Below are 13,433 nucleotides of genomic sequence, written 5' to 3' on the forward strand. Positions count from 1 at the left end.
GGTGATATGTGAAAGTGTTCTGATAGTTCCAGTAAGGTGTGATGTGAAAGTGTTCTGATAGTTCCAGTAAGGTGTGATGTGAAAGTGTTCTGATAGTTCCAGTAAGGTGATATAAAAGTGTTCCGATAGTTCCAGTAAGGTGATATTAAAGTGTTCTGATAGTTCCAGTAAGGTGATATTAAAGTGTTCTGATAGTTCCAGTAAGGTGTTATGTGAAAGTGTTCTGATAGTTCCAGTAAGGTGTGATGTGAAAGTGTTCTGATAGTTCTAGTAAGGTGATATGTGAAAGTGTTCTGATAGTTCCAGTAAGGTGTGATGTGAAAGTGTTCTGATAGTTCTAGTAAGGTGATATGTGAAAGTGTTCTGATAGTTCCAGTAAGGTGTGATGTGAAAGTGTTCTGATAGTTCCAGTAAGGTGTGATATGAAAGTGTTCTGATAGTTCCAGTAAGGTGATATTAAAGTGTTCTGATAGTTCTAGTAAGGTGTTATGTGAAAGTGTTCTGATAGTTCCAGTAAGGTGTGATGTGAAAGTGTTCTGATAGTTCTAGTAAGGTGATATGTGAAAGTGTTCTGATAGTTCCAGTAAGGTGTGATGTGAAAGTGTTCTGATAGTTCCAGTAAGGTGTGATATGAAAGTGTTCTGATAGTTCCAGTAAGGTGATATGAAAGTGTTCTGATAGTTCCAGTAAGGTGTGATGTGAAAGTGTTCTGATAGTTCCAGTAAGGTGTGATGTGAAAGTGTTCTGATAGTTCCAGTAAGGTGTGATGTGAAAGTGTTCTGATAGTTCCAGTAAGGTGATATGAAAGTGTTCTGATAGTTCCAGTAAGGTGTGATATGAAAGTGTTCTGATAGTTCTAGTAAGGTGATATGAAAGTGTTCTGATAGTTCCAGTAAGGTGTGATGTGAAAGTGTTCTGATAGTTCCAGTAAGGTGTGATGTGAAAGTGTTCTGATAGTTCCAGTAAGGTGATATGAAAGTGTTCTGATAGTTCCAGTAAGGTGTGATGTGAAAGTGTTCTGATAGTTCCAGTAAGGTGTGATGTGAAAGTGTTCTGATAGTTCCAGTAAGGTGATATGAAAGTGTTCTGATAGTTCCAGTAAGGTGTGATGTGAAAGTGTTCTGATAGTTCCAGTAAGGTGATATGAAAGTGTTCTGATAGTTCCAGTAAGGTGTGATGTGAAAGTGTTCTGATAGTTCCAGTAAGGTGATATAAAAGTGTTCTGATAGTTCCAGTAAGGTGATATGAAAGTGTTCTGATAGTTCCAGTAAGGTGATATGAAAGTGTTCTGATAGTTCCAGTAAGGTGTGATGTGAAAGTGTTCTGATAGTTCCAGTAAGGTGATATGAAAGTGTTCTGATAGTTCCAGTAAGGTGATAAAAAAGTGTTCTGATAGTTCCAGTAAGGTGATATAAAAGTGTTCTGATAGTTCCAGTAAGGTGATATGAAAGTGTTCTGATGGTTCCAGTAAGGTGATATGTGAAAGTGTTCTGATAGTCCCAGTAAGGTGTGATGTGAAAGTGTTCTGATAGTTCCAGTAAGGTGTGATGTGAAAGTGTTCTGATAGTTCCAGTAAGGTGTGATATGAAAGTGTTCTGATAGTTCCAGTAAGGTGATATTAAAGTGTTCTGATAGTTCCAGAGCACCTGTGTGTTTGTTCTGTAGACTTAAATATTCCATGTGTACAAAAACAGCACCTGTGTGTTTGTAGACTTAAATATTCCATGTGTACAAAAACAGCACCTGTGTGTTCGTAGACTTAAATATTCCATGTGTACAAAAACAGAGCACATGTGTGTTTGTAGACTTAAATATTCCATGTGTACAAAAACAGAGCACATGTGTGTTTGTAGACTTAAATATTCCATGTGTACAAAAACACGAGTGCGTGTTAAAGCCTAGCTGTGATAATTTAGCATATCTGTGAAGTTTAAATTGGACAATTGGGCTGTTGTTATGTTGGTTAACAATGGACGTCCTTTTTTGGTCAGCATGACATGTATATACAGGTGTATGGTGTAAGGGGGAGGGGGTGACGACGACAGTACTTTATAATGAGGGGTCGACTTAAACAAGGGGGACATGTCTACTTAAGAGTTCACTATGGCTCATACAGCAAACTATGATCCGTTAAATTCAAAAGACGATCTATTGTAATCATGGATTTAACACTATAACCCGCTATACTTATGTTAGCACTATTATAACGATAGTTTGTTAAGAACAATTTTTTTCTATTGAATTATTAATCTCCGATGACGTGTAAGAGTGGTGGGGCTGTATTTCAAGTAGATTAAATTTGGTCTAAGGATCCCCATTGTCAGATGAAGTGAGTGCGCTGTGCTAGCTAGCGATATGGCGAATTTGCTTGAGCCAGCAGTCTAGGATACAGCTGGCTCGGCGAAAACAACCAGCTGTAGGCAAGCGAGAGAGAGAGAGGGGGTCGCCTGTCTGTGAATCAGTCCCGTTTTTCTAGCCCAATGCTAGCTGGATTCCCATTTGGATTCCCAAACATGTGGATAAACGGATAACTCGTTCATAGGGCTAGATTGGTTTCTTTCATGGATAGCTTGCTGGTGTAGTGAGTGCATCTTGTCAGAAGATCAGTCCGTGACGTCAGCGTGTTGTTGTTGTTGTTTTCTGCACGCATTTGATTGGCTCGCGCATCGAACACTTGGATAATTTACTATCATAGCGCAGGATATTTATAGATCGGATTTGTTATTCTGTGCTGTGTAGGTTGTGAGCTTTGTTTACCAGCTGGGGGAGGGGGGAGTGTTTAATGTTTACCACCCGAGGTGCTAGAGTGGTTTGTGGAATTACGTAAGTGGAATTTGATTTTTCCCCCTTTGTGAAATTAGAATTTAGATGATAGATAATTATCTAGATACTATGGTAATGTCATTACATTAGTATTAACCCCCTTCCCTTGGACATTCTATCGTTAAATGTTGTTTGTGTTGGCAAATACCCATGTGATGGTCTGCTGTAGACCACAGTCCATGGTGATGGTCTGCTGTAGACCACAGTCCATATGATGGTCTGCTGTAGACCACAGTCCATGTGATGGTTGGCTGTAGACCACAGTCCATGGTGATGGTCTGCTGTAGACCACAGTCCATGTGATGGTCTGCTGTAGACCACAGTCCATGTGATGGTCAACCTAGACCACAGTCCATGTGATGGTCAACCTAGACCACAGTCCATATGTTGGTCTACCGTTGACCAGGGTTACTGTTATTTGCCATTAGTAACGAATGTCGACAGACAGGCCACATGTTTCATCATGTGCTGGCCTCATCGTGTGCTGGTCTGTAAGATTCTCTGTGTAGTGGTGTTTACCTGGTGCAGTGGGAAATCTACCTGCACAGGTTGTACAGGTATGGGAGCTATGTGACCCCTAGACCAGCTGATGCCAGCGGGAGTGGCCATCTGTGTGGACGTGCACTCTAGCATGTCACACGGATCTAGCCGGTAGCACACGGTCACACGCGGAACTAGCCGGCTGTTATCAGCACATATTTTCGCAACATGACATTTTTACTTCTCGCCATTCGGACAACATCCTTTGTTCCAACCAATCCAAATCTCCGACGATTATTGTTTCCAGACAAAAACGAGTTGCACTTTTGTGTTTCAGCATTGTTGTAGGCGTTATGTTATCCCCCCCCCCCCGCCTCCCGCACCAACCCAATCAGGAATGGCATACTTAATGACGAGCCCAGCGGGAGTGGATGTTTGTGATGAATGTACAAGTGACGTCTGAGAATCGTCGCATCGATCGCACACCCAACCCTTGGCTAGGCTAGATATCACACGTACATGAGTCATCTGGCCGGCAGGTCAAGGTGGATGGAACAACAATGTCCCAGATCCTGGTCTGGTTCTCGGCGGTTTGGGACAGCTCCACCACATCACCACATCAGCTGGTGACACTAGATCACCACATCAGTTGGTGACACTAGATCACCATATCAGCTGGTGACACTAGATCACATCAGCTGGTGACACTAGATCACCACATCAGCTGGTGACACTAGATCACGATATCAGCTGGTGACACTAGATCACCACATCAGCTGGTGACACTAGATTACCACATCAGCTGGTGACACTAGACCACGATATCAGCTGGTGATACTTGATCACCACATCAGCTGGTGACACTAGATCACCACATCAGCTGGTGACACTAGATCACCATATCAGCTGGTGACACTAGATCACCACATCAGCTGGTGACACTAGATCACGATATCAGCTGGTGACACTAGATCACCACATCAGCTGGTGACACTAGATTACCACATCAGCTGGTGACACTAGACCACGATATCAGCTGGTGATACTTGATCACCACATCAGCTGGTGACACTAGATCACCACATCAGCTGGTGACACTAGATCACCATATCAGCTGGTGACACTAGATCACCATATCAGCTGGTGACACTAGATCACGATATCAGCTGGTGACACTAGATCACCACATCAGCTGGTGATACTTGATCACCACATCAGCTGGTGACACTTGATCACCACATCAGCTGGTGACACTAGATCACCACATCAGCTGGTGACACTAGATCACCACATCAGCTGGTGACACTAGATCACATGTAATACCTGCAGCACCGTCACTCTCGCAGGTCACCGCTACGGCTAGTGGTGACCCCGCTACGGCTAGTGGTGACCCCGCTACGGCTAGTGGTGACCCCGCTACGGCCAGTGGTGACCCCGTCACGGCCAGTGGTGACCCCGTCACGGCCAGTGGTGACCCCGTCACAGCCAGTGGTGACCCTCTACATGAGTATGTTTGTGTGGACTACTTTTCCCACAGAGCCCAATACTTTGTTCCCCGGTAGTTTTACCTGACAGGTGACTAAGAAAACCTGTACCCAGCGGTTTTTTCCTCAAGGTTAGTTTTTGCCAACAAACAAGTGAGGGTTATCATTCGTGGCCTTGGCACCATTCGTTGGTCGCGTGATGTGTTGGCTGGTTGGTCGCGCTGGGGATACCATGGTCGTGGGCATAAAGCTCGTCTTTCTTCGTTCACTGTAGTGTATGGGGTCACGGCAAAGGTGTTGTTGTTGTTGACAGCCGGGATGCTGATATTGTTGACAGCCGGACGGTCGTGTTGTTGACAACCGGACGGTCAAGTTGTTGACAGCCGGACGGTCGTGTTGTTGACAGCCGGACAGACTGAATGCTCCCCTAGCAGTTATCGTGTGAGGTGTTTGGATTGAATGCTCCCCTAGCAGTGGTCTAGTGAGGTGTTTGGACTGAATGCTCCCCTAGCAGTGAGGTGTTTGGATTGAATGCTCCCCTAGCAGTGAGGTGTTTGGACTGAATGCTCCCCTAGCAGTGATCGTGTGAGGTGTTTGGACTGAATGCTCCCCTAGCAGTGATCGTGTGAGGTGTTTGGACTGAATGCTCCCCTAGCAGTGAGGTGTTTGGACTGAATGCTCCCCTAGCAGTGGTCGAGTGAGGTGTTTGGACTGAATGCTCCCCTAGCAGTGATCGTGTGAGGTGTTTGGACTGAATGCTCCCCTAGCAGTGATCGTGTGAGGTGTTTGGACTGAATGCTCCCCTAGCAGTGAGGTGTTTGGACTGAATGCTCCCCTAGCAGTGGTCGAGTGAGGGGTGTTGAGAACCATTGACAAGTGTTGCTTTCTATTTTGCGCCCTCTTTTTCTGTCAATGTCGAGATCAATCAAGAGAAAATCGATAGTTTTGAGAGGTCAGCGTTAAAATATCTGACCTTTCATGAAGTTTTTAAGGAGCGATTCTGGCCACTGCATTGATCACTGATTGATTGAACTGTCGGTAAATTTGGTTGAATGGTAACAAGTTTCAATTAAATCTAGACACGGGCGAAAAGTGAATACGTCTATTGGGTCTATTCTTAGCCGTGCGCGGCATGCGTAGCTGTTTGATTAACATAACGTATGCACAGCAAAGGATCTCGAGTTCCACCCCCTCCACCCGTGTAGCCGTGATGAGAGAGAGAGAAGAGAGAGAGAGAGAGACGTGATCGATGCCAGCATGCAGGAACTCCGTCAGGTGCCGCCATGTGAAGCTGTATGTGTGAGCTGGCTGTTTCACAACCTCTCATGTGGGGGGGGGGGGGGTCACAACGGCTCATGTGGGGGAGGGGGGGCTGTTTCACAACGGCTCATGTGAGAGGGGGAGGGCGCTAAAAGTGCTCGATGACGTAGAGAAACTTGCGGATGTGTGGTCTAGGGGGAGGCGGCTTAAATACACACATGTTGTGCTGGTAGACAGTCCTAGCCCCTAATATATGACCTGACAGTCCTAGCCCCTGATATATAACGTGACAACCCTAGCCCCTGATATATGACGTGACAATCTTAGCCCCTGATATATGACGTGACAGCTCTAGCCCCTGATATATGACGTGACAGCCTTAGCCCCTGATATATGACGTGACAAACATAGCCCCTGATATATGACGTGACAACCCTAGCCCCTGATATATGACGTGACAACCATAGCCCCTGATATATGACGTGACAGCCGTAGCCCTTGATATATGACGTGACAGCCCTAGCCCCTGATATATGACGTGACAACCCTAGCCCCTGATATATGACGTGACAACCCTAGCCCCTGATATATGACGTGACAATCCTAGCCTCTGATATATGACGTGACAATCCTAGCCCCTGATATATGACGTGACAGCCCTAGCCCCTGATATATGACGTCGCAGTCCTAGCCCCTGATATATGACGTGACAGCCTTAGCCCCTGATATATGACGTGACAGTCCTAGCCCCTGATATATGACGTGACAGTCCTAGCCCCTGATATATGACGTGACAGCAATAGCCCCTGATATATGACGTTACAGCACTAGCCCCTGATATATGACGTGACAGTCCTAGTCCCTGATATATGACGTGACAGCCTTAGCCCCTGATATATGACGTCACACCTAGCCCCTGATATATGACGTGACAGTCCTAGCCCCTGATATATGACGTGACAGCCATAGACCCTGATATATGACGTGACAGCCTTAGCCCCTGATATATGACGTCACAGTCCTAGCCCCTGATATATGACGTGACAACCCTAGCCCCTGATATATGACGTCACAGCCCTAGCCCCTGATATACGACGTGACAGTCCTAGCCCCTGATATATGACGTGACAGCCCTAGCCCCTGATATATGACGTCACAGTCCTAGCCCCTGATATATGACGTGACAGTCCTAGCCCCTGATATATGACGTGACAGTCCTAGCCTCTGATATATGACGTGACAGCCCTAGCCCCTGATATATGACGTGACAGCCCTAGCCCCTGATATATGACCTGACAGCCCTAGCCCCTGAAATATGACCTGACAGCCCTAGCCCCTGATATATGACGTGACAGCCCTAGCCCCTGATATATGACGTGACAGCTCTAGCCCCTGATATATGACGTGACAGCCCTAGCCCCTGATATATGACGTGACAGCCCTAGCCCCTGATATATGACGTGACAGCCCTAGCCCCTGATATATGACCTGACAGCCCTAGCCCCTGAAATATGACCTGACAGCCCTAGCCCCTGATATATGACGTGACAGCAATAGCCCCTGATATATGACGTGACAGCCCTAGCCCCTGATATATGACGTGACAGTCCTAGCCCCTGATATATGACGTGACAGTCCTAGCCCCTGATATATGACGTGACAGCCCTAGCCCCTGATATATGACGTGACAGCCCTAGCCCCTGATATATGACGTGACAGCCCTAGCCCCTGATATATGACGTGACAGTCCTAGCCCCTGATATATGACGTGACAGTCCTAGCCCCTGATATATGACGTGACAGTCCTAGTCCCTGATATATGACGTGACAGCCTTAGCCCTTGATATATGACGTCACAGTTCTAGTCCCTGATATATGACGTGACAGTCCTAGCCCCTGATATATGACGTGACAGCCCTAGCCCCTGATATATGACGTGACAGTCCTAGCCCCTGATATATGACGTGACAGTCCTAGCCCCTGATATATGACGTGACAACCCTAGCCCCTGATATATGACGTGACAGCCCTAGCCCCTGATATATGACCTGACAGCCATAGCCCCTGATATATGACGTGACAGCCCTAGCCCCTGATATATGACGTGACAGCCCTAGCCCCTGATATATGACGTGACAGTCCTAGCCCCTGAAATATGACGTGACAGCCATAGCCCCTAATATATGACGTGACAGCCCTAGCCCCTGATATATGACGTGACAGCCCTAGCCCCTGATATATGACCTGACAGCCCTAGCCCCTGATATATGACGTGACAGCCATAGCCCCTGATATATGACGTGACAGCCCTAGCCCCTGATATATGACGTGACAGCCATAGCCCCTAATATATGACGTGACAGCCCTAGCCCCTGATATATGACGTGACAGTCCTAGCCCCTGATATATGACGTGACAGCCATAGCCCCTAATATATGACGCGACAGCCCTAGCCCCTGATATATGACGTGACAGCCATAGCCCCTGATATATGACGTGACAGCCCTAGACCCTGATATATGACGTGACAGCCCTAGTCCCTGATATATGACGTGACAGCCCTAGCCCCTGATATATGACGTGACAGCCCTAGCCCCTGATATATGACGTGACAACCCTAGCCCCTGATATATGACGTGACAGCCCTAGCCCCTGATATATGACGTGACAACCCTAGCCCCTGATATATGACGTGACAGCCCTAGCCCCTGATATATGACGTGACAGCCCTAGCCCCTGATATATGACGTGACAACCCTAGCCCCTGATATATGACGTGACAGTCCTAGCCCCTGATATATGACGTGACAGCCCTAGCCCCTGATATTGGACAACACTGTCAAGGTGTACAGAGGGAGGTTTCAAGTAGTTGCACTCTACCGTGTTGTTTTTGCAAGGTGTGACAGTTTTTACCCATTCTCTTTCTAGCAACTCTTTCTACCTTCAAACTGTTGTAGCCTACCACTCCCCCACCCCACCCCTATCTAAAATATTCTAAAATCAGACGTTATCAGTTGTATTTTTGATTGTGTCAACAGTTACAAGCATTACACTTCCCTCCCCCCCCCCCTCCCCACCCGTCAGCCTATAGAACAAGTGACCCAAAAAGTCGAAAGATGTTACAATTATTATCAATAAGTGTTTGTAGTATGACTCTATTTCCGCTCAAACTGTCGACCAGAGGGTCGAATTCTGGCTTGCCCCTCCCCGTGTGGGCAGTGGGGTCACCTCCGTACAGTGGGACACTCCTGCAGACGACTGGGTAAATAGCGAGCAGACGGCGCGTGTGTGTCTGCACGATCACGTAGGCCGTGCTGGCCCACCTGTGCTAGTTACCAGCCAAGCGTAAATCTCTGGCCCCGCGATCACTGCCGTTTGTCTCACACTTGAGCTGCACTTGGGGCCGTTTGTTGGGGCGGTGCCTTCATACAGCGGTACACTGTAGGAGAGCTAGATGTTTGTGGCAGGGCTGGCCGTTTGTTCTAATCTCATACCGCCAATCATAGTCCAATCAGCCACAATAGAAATCCAATTATCCGAGTCGTCACAATATACAACCTCTTATCACCGGCCATGTGATTGTCGGCGTGCCGTTGATTGGGCTATTTTGAAACATTGAAGGTTAATTAGTTTGCACTGTTAATTACTACGACGCGAGCTAGATATGACCATGTGGGTGGACGTATAGGCGATGGTATGATGGTAAGACGGGGGGGGGGGGGGGTGGGCACAGGATGGTAAGAGACGGGAGTGGGGGGGGGGAGACACGGTGGTATGGGTGTTGTGTGTACACCTAAGCCAACATTTCCTGGATAAATACTTATTCGTGCTAACATGCGTGTATGTGACGCTTTTGGGACGACGACATGTGGCTTTAACAATACAATATGAGCTAAAGCTCCCATAAAGTCGACAGGCACACGTAGATTTAGCTTGATAAAACAGTCTAGTTTATCTGGAATCTCTACAGGCACACGTAGATTTAGCTTGATAAAACAGTCTAGTTTATCTGGAAACTACAGGCACACGTAGATTTAGCTTGATAAAACAGTCTATTTTATCTGGAAACTCTACAGGCACACGTAGATTTAGCTTGATAAGTCTAGTTTATCTGGAAACTACATGCACACGTAGATTTAGCTTGATAAAACAGTCTAGTTTATCTGGAAACTCTACAGGCACACGTAGATTTAGCTTGATAAAACAGTCTAGTTTATCTGGAAACTCTACAGGCACACGTAGATTTAGCTTGATAAAACAGTCTAGTTTATCTGGAAACTCTACAGGCACACGTAGATTTAGCTTGATAAAACAGCCTAGTTTATCTGGAAACTCTACAGGCACACGTAGATTTAGCTTGATAAAACAGTCTAGTTTATCTGGAAACTCTACGCTTAACTGAGATTGATGGGTCGTCCATTGTCTGCGCCCTGGGGAAATCTCTAGGCTTCTGCGGTGCTTGATCTCACTGAACATCATCGGCTGGCTGGGTTAGGTCAGTACTACTTTAGTTGGGGGGGGGGGGGTGGTACTTTGGTGGCTGGGTTAGGTCAGTGCCATTTAGTGGGGGGGGGGGGAGTACTGTGGTGGTTGGGTTAGGTCAGTGCCATTTAGTGGGGGGGGGGGGGTAGTACTGTGGTGGTTGGGTTAGGTCGTACTACTTTAGTTGGGGAGGGGGTGGTACTGTGGTGACTGGGTTAGGTCAGGACCACTAGGGGGTGGGGGTGGTACTCTGGTGGCTGGGTTAGGTCGTACCACTTTAGTGGGGGGGGTACTGTGGTAGATGGGTTAGGTCGTACTACTTTAGTGGGGGGTGGGGTGGTACTATGGTGAACCTCACAGCGTATCAGATAACCGCCAACGATGTGACTGACGTGAAATATTCAGGCCGAGCCTTGATGGGAGCGGCCCGGCTGGGAAACGTGTCCAATGATTGCATCATTTTATCCGGACCTGAGATACGTAGCCTCTACTGTCAGAAACGTGTCCAGTGATTGCATCATTTTATCCGGACCTGAGATACGTAGCCTCTACTGTCTGAAACGTGTCCAATGATTGCATCATTTTATCCGGACCTGAGATACGTAGCCTCTACTGTCTGAAACGTGTTCAATGATTGCATCATTTTATCCGGACCTGAGATACGTAGCCGCTACTGTCAGAAACGTGCACAAATCTATAGCGTCCGTGACATTCTACTAACTCAAATGTACAGACAGTAGCGTCCGTTAGAAATATACAGTGGCTGAGACTGTATGAAGACCTTAAAGCCCACAGTCCCCTGTGCTGATATTGTGACTGTATGAAGACCTTAAAGCCCACAGTCCCCTGTGCTGATGTTGTGACTGTATGAAGACCTTAAAGCCCACATTCCCCTGTGCTGATATTGTGACTGTATGAAGACCTTAAAGCCCACATTCCCCTGTGCTGATATTGTGACTGTATGAAGACCTTAAAGCCCACAGTCCCCTGTGCTGATGTTGTGACTGTATGAAGACCTTAAAGCCCACAGCATCTTGTGCTGATATTGTGACTGTATGAAGACCTTAAAGCCCACAGTCCCCTGTGCTGATATTGTGACTGTATGAAGACCTTAAAGCCCACAGCATCTTGTGCTGATATTGTGACTGTATGAAGACCTTAAAGCCCACAGTCCCCTGTGCTGATATTGTGACTGTATGAAGACCTTAAAGCCCACAGTCCCCTGTGCTGATGTTGTGACTGTATGAAGACCTTAAAGCCCACATTCCCCTGTGCTGATATTGTGACTGTATGAAGACCTTAAAGCCCACAGTCCCCTGTGCTGATGTTGTGACTGTATGAAGACCTTAAAGCCCACAGCATCTTGTGCTGATATTGTGACTGTATGAAGACCTTAAAGCCCACAGTCCCCTGTGCTGATATTGTGACTGTATGAAGACCTTAAAGCCCACAGTCCCCTGTGCTGATATTGTGACTGTATGAAGACCTTAAAGCCCACAGTCCCCTGTGCTGATGTTGTGACTGTATGAAGACCTTAAAGCCCACATTCCCCTGTGCTGATGTTGTGACTGTATGAAGACCTTAAAGCCCACAGTCCCCTGTGCTGATGTTGTGACTGTATGAAGACCTTAAAGCCCACATTCCCCTGTGCTGATGTTGTGACTGTATGAAGACCTTAAAGCCCACAGTCCCCTGTGCTGATGTTGTGACTGTATGAAGACCTTAAAGCCCACAGTCCCCTGTGCTGATATTGTGACTGTATGAAGACCTTAAAGCCCACAGCATCTTGTGCTGATATTGTGACTGTATGAAGACCTTAAAGCCCACAGTCCCCTGTGCTGATATTGTGACTGTATGAAGACCTTAAAGCCCACAGCATCTTGTGCTGATATTGTGACTGTATGAAGACCTTAAAGCCCACAGTCCCCTGTGCTGATATTGTGACTGTATGAAGACCTTAAAGCCCACAGTCCCCTGTGCTGATATTGTGACTGTATGAAGACCTTAAAGCCCACATTCCCCTGTGCTGATATTGTGACTGTATGAAGACCTTAAAGCCCACAGCATCTTGTGCTGATATTGTGACTGTATGAAGACCTTAAAGCCCACAGTCCCCTGTGCTGATATTGTGACTGTATGAAGACCTTAAAGCCCACAGCATCTTGTGCTGATATTGTGACTGTATGAAGACCTTAAAGCCCACAGTCCCCTGTGCTGATATTGTGACTGTATGAAGACCTTAAAGCCCACAGCATCTTGTGCTGATATTGTGACTGTATGAAGACCTTAAAGCCCACAGTCCCCTGTGCTGATATTGTGACTGTATGAAGACCTTAAAGCCCACAGCATCTTGTGCTGATATTGTGACTGTATGAAGACCTTAAAGCCCACAGTCCCCTGTGCTGATATTGTGACTGTATGAAGACCTTAAAGCCCACAGTCCCCTGTGCTGATGTTGTGACTGTATGAAGACCTTAAAGCCCACATTCCCCTGTGCTGATATTGTGACTGTATGAAGACCTTAAAGCCCACAGTCCCCTGTGCTGATATTGTGACTGTATGAAGACCTTAAAGCCCACAGTCCCCTGTGCTGATGTTGTGACTGTATGAAGACCTTAAAGCCCACAGTCCCCTGTGCTGGTGTTTAGAATGTTTATGACAAGACGAATGTTTTCCCCAGCTTAGCGTGGGGTCGATAACTGCCGTGAATTGACGGGGACATATAGATTTTAATAACACACGGCAAGACACGATTGGCAATCAATAGCTCAACACTACAAGAATGCGGCTTTTATTATCTAAATATAGCGTATTGACCAACGGATTGTTTGTGTGTAGATGGGGGGGGGGGGGGGGGACTGTCCTGCATCTGGTCATATACGAGTAACCTATCTTTTAAACATG

The 13,433-nt window shown here is 46.8% G+C and overlaps 1 protein-coding gene across 5 annotated transcripts in view; it reads left to right on the forward strand.

The window, feature by feature from the left end:
* The window catches only part of LOC131957386 (uncharacterized), an 81,182-nt gene that overhangs the window by 24,197 nt on the left and 43,552 nt on the right, over positions 1 to 13,433 (forward strand). Inside the window, exon 1 of one of the 5 annotated variants that reach the window (XM_059322167.1) lies at positions 2,483 to 2,823. The exons of 2 other annotated variants lie outside the window; for them this stretch is intronic. The gene's annotated coding sequence lies outside the window, so the exon portion shown is untranslated. Of the gene's footprint in view, positions 1 to 2,482; positions 2,824 to 13,433 lie in introns of those variants that run through there. 2 more of the 5 variants (XM_059322171.1, XM_059322168.1) reach the window with 2 other exon arrangements.

This window comes from Physella acuta, unplaced genomic scaffold, assembly GCF_028476545.2.
Source record: "Physella acuta isolate Inbredline_101_S28 unplaced genomic scaffold, ASM2847654v3 ptg001237l, whole genome shotgun sequence".
In the NCBI taxonomy this organism is placed as follows: Eukaryota; Metazoa; Mollusca; class Gastropoda; family Physidae; genus Physella; species Physella acuta.